Raw genomic sequence first — 10,757 nt, forward strand, 5'->3', positions numbered from 1 at the left:
GCAGCAGCTGGGCGATGGATGAGGGTTGTGGGCAAGGGCTGTGGTAGAACCAAGGCAAAGCAGGATAGCCATCCTCAGCAATCTCTTCTACTTTCCCAAGTTGTATAATGGAGATAATACCAATTTTGTGAGGGTTTTGAGAACTGAACAAAATTATCAAAAAGTTTCTGGTCTTATATCGAGCTCACAGAGGTAGCTAATATATATCTGTTAAATACGACACATGTTATCAGATTCTTCTTCTGTTTAAAGAATATTTGTTAACCGAATTTTCTACTTAAAAGTGTAGGGATAAGACAGAGTTACATTGTTCATTATTTTTGTTTGTTTGTTTGTTTTTTGCAGTTCACGGGCCTCTCACTGTTGTGGCCTCTCCCGTTGCGGAGCACAGGCTCCGGACGCGCAGGCTCAGCGGCCACGGCTCACGGGCCCAGCCGCTCCGCGGCATGTGGGATCTTCCCGGACCGGGGCACGAACCCGTGTCCTCTGCATCAGCAGGCGGACCCCCAACCACTGCGCCACCAGGGAAGCCCACATTGTTCATTATTTTAACTGGCTTTCTATTTACTTTATCTTTTTGATACTTGCATTTATGTTTAATTTACTTGTTAGAAATTTGGAGTTTCTACCATGTCATCTCTGAATCCAAGACTCCTTCTGCACCAGTTCTGACTGCCTAATAGAGATGTTTTGACTAGAAGCATATTTATCACATTGAACAATTTGCTGAGATGGAGGACCACATTGGATAAGGAATTATTAATAAGTTCATACATTGTAAATAACCAGCAAATGAAAACTCAAGTTCATTACATCAGGATGGCTGAAATTGAAAAGACTGACAATATCAAATGCTCGTAAGAATTTGGAGGAACTGGAATTCAATACACTACTGATGGGAGTGTAAATCTGTTCAACTATTTTGTAAAATAGTTTGGTAGTTTCTAATTAAATTAAACATACATTCACCCTATGTGAATTCCATTCATAGGGGAATTCACCCTAGCAATTCCATTCCTTTCATTTACCCAAGAGAAATGAATGCCTATGTGTACCAAAAGACATACACAAGAATATTTATAGCTCTATTCATCATTGCTAAAAACTGGAAACAAACCCGTTGTCCATCAGTAGTCGAATGGATTGGTTCTAGTTTATATATATCACAGAATACTGCACATTAAAAAAGAAAAATGAACAGGGCTTCCCTTGTGGCACAGTGGTTAAGAATCCGCCTGCCAATGCAGGGGACACGGGTTCGAGCCCTGGTCCGAGAAGATCACACATGCCTCAGAGCAACTAAGACCGTGAGCCACAACTACTGAGCCTGAGCTATAGAGCCCGCGAGCCACAACTACAGAAGCCCACGCACCTAGAGCCCGTGCTCCACAACAAGAGAAGCCACCGCAATGAGAAGCCCATGCACCGCAACAAAGAGTAGCCCCGGCTCGCCGCAACTAGAGAAAGCCCACGCGCAGCAACAAAGACCCAACTCAGCCAAAAATAAATTAATTAATTAATTAATTAATTTTTTAAAAAATGAACAAACTACCAACTTACATGACAATATGGATGAATCTCACAGCATTGTTGAGTGAAAGAATCCAGACAAAAGAGGGTATGTAGTCCAAGAATGAGCAAAATGAATCCATGGTGACAGAAGTCAGAATAATGATTTCCTCTGGCAAGGGGAGCATTGACTGAGAGGTAGCATGCAGGACACTTCTGAAGCAACTGAAATGTTTTTTATCTTTATCCAGATGGTGGTTTCATGAGTGCATGCACATGTAAAAAGTCACTGAGCTGTCTTAAGATTGAGTACTTTACGTAAATAACTGAACTTAATAATATATAGTTTAATACATATTAATATAAATATTATAATAATACATAACAATAGTTTACTATATGTAAATAACTTAAACCCGAGTTTTTAAAAAGGCATCTTTTGGGACTTCCCTGGCAGTCCAGTGATTAACACTGTATGCTGCCAATGCAGGAGGCCCGGGTTTGATCCCTGGTCAGGGAACTAGATCCCGCATGCCACAACTAAGAGCCTGCATGCCGCAATTAAGAAAGATCCCGCGTGCTGCAACTAAGAACCAGCACAGCCAAATGAATATTAAAAAAATAAAAAAGTAAATTAAAAAATATCTTTCTTTCAAAAAGTATTTGAGAACCAACTAGATGACCAACACAGAAAAAGGGATTGTAATATAAAAGAGAAATAGTTTTATTTATTCCATAAGCATTTTTCTGATGTCTAACGTGTACCAAGACATACACTAGGAGCTAGGCATGCAGAAATAACTGACATCATCCATTTCCACAAAGAGGAAAGGGGAAAGAGATTAATGAGTTATGAGGACTGAATCTTTATGACAAACCTGTGAGGAAACTGAGATTAAACCACAAACCAGGAAAAAGCAGTTAAAGTGTCATGCCTAAGGTCACCTAGCATTAAGGGGCAGGGCGTGTGCATGGACTCCAAAAGCAACGCTCTGTCACAGTATGCTTCCTCTAGCTGTAGAGATACTGCCATCTCATCACGAGCAAAGATCTGTACACATACAAGGTAATGAGAGGATCACTGGGACAGAAAACAATGACAGGTGCTTGTTTTGTCACACGCTCTCTAACTGCTGGTTGGCGCTAGAAAGGGGAGATGAATTTGGATTGGAGGAGCACTCCTCCAATCCAAATTCATTCAACCTTTGCACTCTTTGCCCTGGGTCCCACAGATTTCCATTCAGCTCAGCACATGTTGATTGAATGGCTACTCTGTGCTGCCTTATGATGCTGTTCAAATAGACACACGAGAGCATGTTTTGTTATAGTCTCCCAGGACTAAAGGCAGATGTTATGAGTTCTTCAGTCTGTCTTCAGGGAATCTTTGTATTGTTTAATGGTCTGTCCAACAGCAGCTACTTGTACCACCTACTGGCAGCAGGAAATTGTTTGAAGATTCTTCTGTTCTCAATACCCAAGATAGGACCAGCCCAATAAAAGGACCCAAGTGTTAGAATGGCCTTTCTTCCCCATGTGTGGGCCAAATATCTCCTAGCCCTAAAATTGACAAATATGGCTGCTTGTGCAAAAAGCTTCACTACTGAAGCAAAAAACTCAGCATGTTACAGGAGTCTGAAGAGGTTGTGGGCTGGCCTTAGCTTCCAGATTGAGTAAGGGCTACTGGCTCTGTGTAGTGTCAGCTCCTAACACACACAACTAAATTCCTCACTTGAAACCTTTTTCTTTTTTTAAATTTTCTTTTTATTTAAAAAATTTTATTGAAGTATAGTTGATTTACAGTGTTGTGTTAATTTCTGCTGTACAGGAAAGTGATTCAGTTATACACAAATATATTCTTTTTCATATTCTTTTCCATTATGGTTTATCATAGGATACTGAATACAGTTCCCTGTGCTATACAGCAGGACCTTGTTGTTTATCCATTCTCTATATACTAGTTTGCATCTGCTAATCCCAACCTCCCAATCCATCCCTCCCCCCTCCCCCCATCCCCTTGGCAACCACAAGTCTGTTCTCTATGTCTGTGAGTCTGCGAAACCTTTTTCTTGATTGAAGGAAGGTATTCAGTGTGGCATGAAGTATGAATCATTCAAATGCAGTAAACCAGGAGACTTCCCACCTGGCAACAGAGGGCTAAATGGCAACTGTGATATTTAGTAACCCTTCCACACAAAAGAAATAGTCAACATATAAATCCTCCTAAGAAGTAAGCTGCAGCAAGGCTGCTAACTACTCCCTCTTAGGATCTTCCAGTTTGACTTTTTGGTCATTTTAGGTGGCATGCCCAATGAATACTTAATTTAATAGTCAGGAATGTGAGATCTGGATTTAGATGCCTAGGTTCAAATCTTGATGACATCACTCACTGGCTGTGAAACCTCTGGCAATTAATCTCTTTGCCTCACTTTCCTCATCCATAACTATGGAGGGAATAGCCATTCCTTCACATCATTTTTTGTAAGGATTAAATGAGATATGTATGTAAAGAAATTAAAACTCATAAATGTTAGACATCATCCTTATCATCATCAACAAACTGGCCATTTTAATCCTTTTTACTCCTGAAAAGGAAACCAGTTACCTGCATTTAAACTCCTAATTTTTAACACAAGAGCAGAGAGACAGGGTATGGAAATGAAATGCAAGCATGGGCTTTGCCACAGAATAGGATCATTGCTTGGGTCCACAGTGAAAGAGGCTAATTTCGGGAAAGGTAAGTGTAAAGTTTCAGGAAAGAGTCAGGATATCAAGGTAACATTGACAGGGGAACATTCAGATAAAATTGTCTGAGTGCTTTACAGTTAAGTGAGAGGGCTGTGTAGTTTAATCCAGGAGTTCCAAGGGAAGATATATAAATATATAGGAATTAATGGAAAATGAAGTAAGCAGAGACTCCTATCCTGAGGTACTTTATACCTGTATTAATTAGCTAATTCAATTTACATGTAGATTTGAGTGCAAATGGCACATTTGGGAAACAAATGTTATGGCAGATAGCAAATAATTAGCTTGAGAATCTGTATTAGTCTGCTCGGCTGCCATAACAAAATACCATAAACTGGGTGGCTTAAATAATGGAAATTTATTTTCTCACAGACTGGAGACTGGGAAGTCCCAGATCAACATGCCAGCTCACTGGCTAGGGTCCTCTTCCCGGGTTGTAGACTGCCAACTTCTCACTGTGTCCTCACGTGACAGAGAGAGACAGAGATAGAGAGACACATATAGAGGGAGAGAGAGGGAGAAAGGGAGGGAGGGAGCGAGGGAGGGGGAGGGGGGGAGGGAGAGGGCACTTCTCTGGTGTCTCTTCTTATAAGGACACTAATGCCATCATGAGGGCCCCAACCTCACAACCTCCTCTAAACCTAATTATCTCCCAATGGCCCTGCCTCCACATACCATCACCTTGGGGAGTAGGCTTCATCATATGAACTTGGGGGGACACAATTCTGTCCACAGCAGAATTGACAGTGTAATGAATGAATTGAACTGTGGTTTTCCCTGTACTTATGCCCTTCATGCCTATTTACATGGGTCAGATGGAGTAAGTTATTTGAGTGCTACATGTTTGGTATTTTCTGTCGTACATGCACACACATGGGTAGTGTGTACAACTTAAAAGCAAAACCATTCAGGCATGCACAATTTCCCCACCTACCACTTAGCCATGCTTCAGCTCTTCCATCAGATATAGGTGATTACTAAAGTGGCAGGAATGGTGTCATCAAGAAAAAAGTTTCAGGATGAAAAGGGATTGCTTATTGCAGAGCTCTGAGAGAGAATACAAAGAACCTGTAAGATTCTCTTTCATAGCCAATCATTAATGTTGTGTTTGTCTCTTCTGGACCAAAGGAGAAGTGTTGAGGGTTTGGGGGGGTGGGGTAGTGGGGAAAAAAAGGAGAAAAAGAGGAATGGGAGAGAAGAAATGGTCAATTAGCACATAAGAGTGAGAAAGCAGAAACCGAAGCCACAAACTACAGAAAGAAGATGCTCACAGCCCCAGCCCCATCCAAGCTCTTCTCTTTTTTTTTTTTTTTTTTGCGGTACGCGGGCCTCTCACTGTTGTGGCCTCTCCCATTGCGAAGCACAGGCTCCGGACGCGCAGTCTCCGCGGCCACGGCTCACGGGCCCAGCCGCTCCGCGGCATGTGGGATCCTCCCGGACCGGGGCACGAACCCGTGTCCCCTGCATCGGCAGGCGGACTCTCAACCACTGCGCCACCAGGGAAGCCCTCAAGCTCTTCTCTTGGGCTGAGGTGGGTCTCTCTGATGCCCTGCACCAGGTGCCGGTGGCTTCTGAAGGAAGCAGACCACAAGCTCTCAGGAAGAAACCCTTCAGATGCCAGGAGAGGCAGCAGCCCCACAGCACTGGGGCAAGGCTTGTCGTCTCTCCGGAACAGTAGAGAGCAAGTTCTGTCTACTGTGTGTGGAAACGGGTCTGCCAACTTCTGCTCAGAGTAAGGTGGAAGTCAGCCCAGGAAAGGGAGGGTGAGAGAGTACTAACGAAGAACTGTAGAGCTAGGAAGAGCTAGATCTTTTGAAGGGGATGTCCTGGGCTGCCCAGGAAGGCTGCCTCAGATCTTCATCAAAAGAATTATTAACTCCGCTTCTCATCGTTGGACTGTAGCAAATCGCTCCCTTAGAAATTTCGTAGGCTTCATCCAAATGCATGTAAACCTTGAGAGAAGACCAAGAAGGAGAAGGGCATGGCAGATTAAAGATGTGAGAGGTGACAGGTGCTGTGAGGCAAATCAATGAGACGGGGGATGATGTGACTGAGTGGGAGCCTTCATCCTAAAGAACTACATCCCCCTGAGGCTTCTAGGGTGCTTACCTGTGCTGCTCACCAAGAAAAAACATCACCCAGATTCACCTCACTTCCTTTTCTGCCATGCTTTGCAGGCTGGGACGTCAAGGGACAGCTATAGAGAGAGCATGCATGACCTGCAGTGAGGCGTTTGAGCAGAAAGGAGCAACGTGGCATTAATGAGACTCCATGTGTGACTGAATGACAATGCCCAAAGCGTGATGACCAAGGCGCCATGTTTACCTGGAAGAGAGCTCTCTGGGTTGTGCTAATGTGTCTGCCTTGTTCAGCATTTTTACTGGCAACTTGGATGAAGTCAAAGAGAGCAAGCTTGTCAAGTGTTCAGTTGACACAGAGCCAGGAGATAGCACTAATAAGTCAGCTGACAGGAACAAGATTCAAGGAGATCTAGACAGGTTAGAATGATGGATCAAAACTAACAAGATGGAAGATAGAAGCTATAGTTAAGTTCAAGCAATTAGATGCACCAGGTAAGGGAGACGAGTTCATGCATGAGTAATGAAAGCAGTGGTTTTGGTTGATTGCATTCTTGATATAACTTACATATATTTACATATATTACATATACATGTATTACAAATTACGTATATTACATATTCCATATATTCCATATGTTTACGTATTCCAAATTACATATTACGTAGCGTAACATTTGTTAGAAAAGAGAGAGAGAGAAAAATTTTTTGCAGATTTATATTGCATACGTAAAGTGGTCATATCCAAAAAAAAAAAAAAAAAAAAAAGAGAGGAGATAATTACAGTATTCTTCGTACTGAATTCTATTTGAGATGACTCAAATTAAGCAAACATTCATTGAGAAATGCCCGCGATGGGGTCTGGCGAGGAGAGAAGTAATTGAAACAGTTGGAGCAGTTTCTCTGAGGAGTTTGAGAATATGTGTAGAGTGTGGGGAGGATGAGATAGTCATATTCAAATATTTGAAAGTGACATTGAAAAGAATTAAGTGTCTTATGTGTAACTCCAGATGACACATAAAGGGAAGTTTCAGACAGAAAGATAGATTTCTGCTCAATATACATTAGAATTAATTGACATTTTGAGATACCCAAATAGAGAATTTGCTGTGACAGGAATTTTCTAACTTGGACCCATTAGGGATGATGTGGAGTGGTTTGGGGGGACACACGAGGTGACTTTAGGGTCCCTTCCACTCTATGGTTCAATTTATTTCACTTAAAACGTATGTACTGAATTTCTATGCACCGTGTATATAGTGAGTGGTGAGCAAAACATCAGCTGCTCTCTTGGCACCTACATATATAATCGATGGAGGAGACAGACAATCAACGGGTAAGCGACAACTTACTATAAACTCAATGCTCTGTAGAAAGCAAAGAGGGTGCTGAGATAGAGAAAGATTAGGAAGGCCCTCCATAGATAAAATGGTCAGGGAAAGTCTCACTGAAGGGATACTTAAGTGAGACCTAAAGGGTGAGGGGATAGGCTTTTTAAAGAACTAGGAGAAACACTCCCAGCAGAAAGCACCACATGAACAAAGGCCTCCTTGGTTAGACAAAGCTGGGCACACTGAGGAAGGGAAAGCAGGTCAGTGTAGCTGGAACACGGGAGGCGAGGAACAGGATGGCAGAGGTGAGAGGCAGAAATAGGCAGAGCCAAATCACGTGGCGCCCTGTGCGAACAAAGATGAGGATTTACACTTTTTTCCTAAGTTCAATGGAAAGCCACTAAAGAGTTTTAAGCAAGGAGAGACAGAATCTGATTCACGTTATTAAAAGGTTGATGAGTTCTTTAAGACTGTTTTAGTACTGAAAAATAGCAGAAAACAGAGGCTGTTCTGTTCCAGCACCTAGGTTAACTCAGAAGGGAAAGGTAGGGAGAACTAGCCAGAACTCTGCCAGAGTTTCCTCAGCTCTTAAGAGCCCAGCCTCTAGGGAGGCTCAAAACATCATGGTAGAGGGCTTTGAAGCACTGGGCAGTGTATTCATTCTCAACTTGAGAACCTGGAACCTACCCTACTGTCATCTGTGGCCTTCCAGAAGAAATGCAACTCAGAGTGACCGCCAGAAAACAAGTATAGAGCCACGAGTGGCCTTGAGACTCTACGTGATCTAATTTCTAAAGAGGCAAGCGTCTTACAAAACAAGTGAGAAGTGTCCCTTCTTTCTAGTAATATTTGGAATTGGAGTTGAGGATAAGGTTAGAATTAAGCAAAATAGCTAGAATAGAGTTAAGGGAAAAGAGATCTTGCTATAAAATTGAAATTCGATACCAAAAAGGAAATGGGATGAATGGAGAAAGTACAAGAAAGGATTAATTACAGGAAGGTCAGCATGAAATAGCTAGATTGAGAACTAAGCAAGTTTAAGAGGTGCTGTGGTGAGGTGTGGAGATGTGGGTCCTACAACTGATAGAATAATAACATTGCAGGCCGTATAGAAAAATGGGGAAAAAGAGAAAAAAGCTACCAATAAGCCTTCCACCTTAATTGGCATTATTATTAAAGTTGTGCATGTCTTCTGTTATTTTTCCCTTGCATCTGCTTTTAATATCTTTATTAGATTTTTGTTTAAGTCGTAAGAGCAATACATGTGAATTGCAGAAAGTGAAACCTGCTCTGGTCTCCCAACCCAACCTCTCAGAGGTATACAAATGGAATATAGTCTTAAAAGTTAATAGTCTGTTAAAAGAAGTCAAAAGAAGACGAGATATATCTATACACACACACACACACACACACACACACGATGGAATACTACTCAGCCATAAAAAGAATGAAATTTTGCCATCTGCAGCATCATAGATGGACTTGGAGGGCATTATGCTAAGTGAAATAAGTCAGAGAAAGGCAAACACTGCCTGATCTCACTAATATGAAATATAAGAAATATAACAAACAAGAGCAGGAAGAAGAGGGAAGAGGAGGTGGGGGAGGGGGATGGAGAGGAGGAGGCTCCTGGGTGGCGTGGCGCACCTGCTCCTCAGGGTGCTGCCCAGCCCCCTGTCAGCCAGGGCTGAACCCCCGCAGGATAAGGAAACCTGCGTGCGTACCAACAATCAAAGCTACATCTGTGACACAGGACACTGCTGTGGACAGTCTCAGTGCTGCAGCTACTACTATGAACTCTGGTGGTTCTGGCTCGTGTGGACCATCATCATCCTCCTGAGCTGCTGCTGCGTGTGCCACCACCGCCGAGCCAAGCACCGCCTTCAGGCCCAACAGCGGCAACATGAAATCCACCTGATCGCCTACCGGGAAGCCCACAATTACTCAGCGCTGCCATTTTATTTCAGGTTTTTGCCAAACTATTTACTACCTCCTTATGAGGAAGTGGTGAACTGACCTCCGACTCCTCCCCCACCATACAGTGCCTTCCAGCTCCAGCAGCAGCTGCCTGCACAGTGTGGCCCTACAGGCGGCAGCCCCCCGGGTGCCGACCCCACCAGGGGCTCCCAGAGGGCTCAGAGCAGCCCCTCGTCCGGGCCCAGCAGAAGCAGCACGCGACCCCCGAGCATCGCTGACCCTGAGCCCTCCGACGTGCCAGCAGACCCAGCAGCAGCCACCAAAGCCCCCAGGATGGAGCCCAGCGGCTCTGTGGCCGGCCAGGGGGAGGTGGACCCTGGGGCCTTCCTGGACAAGGATTCCGAATGTAAGGAGGAGCTGCTGAAAGAGTACAGCTCCGAGCAGGGCGGCGCCCTCCCTGACAGCAAAGACAAGACGCCCGGCAGACGTCGCCGCTTCACAGGTGACTCGGGCATCGAGGTGTGAGTGAGCAACCGGGGCCACCATGATGACGACCTCAAAGAGTTCAATGCGCTCATCGACGATGCTCTGGATGGGCCCCTGGACTTCTGCGACAGCTGCCATGTGCGGCCCCTTGGCGACGAGGAGGAAGGGCTCTGCCAGCCCTCCGAGGAGCAGGCCCGGGAGCCCGGGCACCCTCACCTGCCGCGGCTGCCTGCCTGCCTGCTGCTGAACACCATCAACGAGCAGGACTCCCCAGACTCCCAGAGCAGCAGCTCCCCAAGCTAAGCAGGCCCCGCCTGCGCCCGAGAACTTGGCGACGCAACCAGGGTAGGGGAGAACCATGAGAGAAGCATTAAGTGACTGTGTTCCTTTTTCTTTTTTCCCCTCTGCTCCTGCATTTTCCTGCATCTCCAGGTACAGTTTGGGGTGTGGGTGCCTCGCCCCCCATAGATACAGTGTCACGGAGGGCCGAGAAGTTGTCCTGTGACTCATTCCTCATACCCCACCCCGTCCCCCTTTACCTCTTTTCAAGTCACGTGTCACTACCTGCTTGGGTCAGAGAGACGTGCGTTTCAGAAGCCCCCAAGGAGGGGATGAGACTGTGCCCTGAGGTGACTCTTGGTGAAGGAGTGGATTCACGTTCTGGTGTGAGTTGATGAGAACCTCGCCATGT

The 10,757-nt window shown here is 44.7% G+C and overlaps 1 pseudogene; it reads left to right on the forward strand.

The window, feature by feature from the left end:
• The first annotated feature begins 9,274 nt into the window (after positions 1-9,274).
• On the forward strand, positions 9,275-10,369 carry LOC103085723 (WW domain binding protein 1-like pseudogene; annotated as a pseudogene).
• Positions 10,370-10,757: the final 388 nt, after the last annotated feature.

This window comes from Lipotes vexillifer, unplaced genomic scaffold (assembly GCF_000442215.2).
Source record: "Lipotes vexillifer unplaced genomic scaffold, Lipotes_vexillifer_v1.1 scaffold858, whole genome shotgun sequence".
NCBI lineage: Eukaryota > Metazoa > Chordata > Mammalia > Artiodactyla > Lipotidae > Lipotes > Lipotes vexillifer.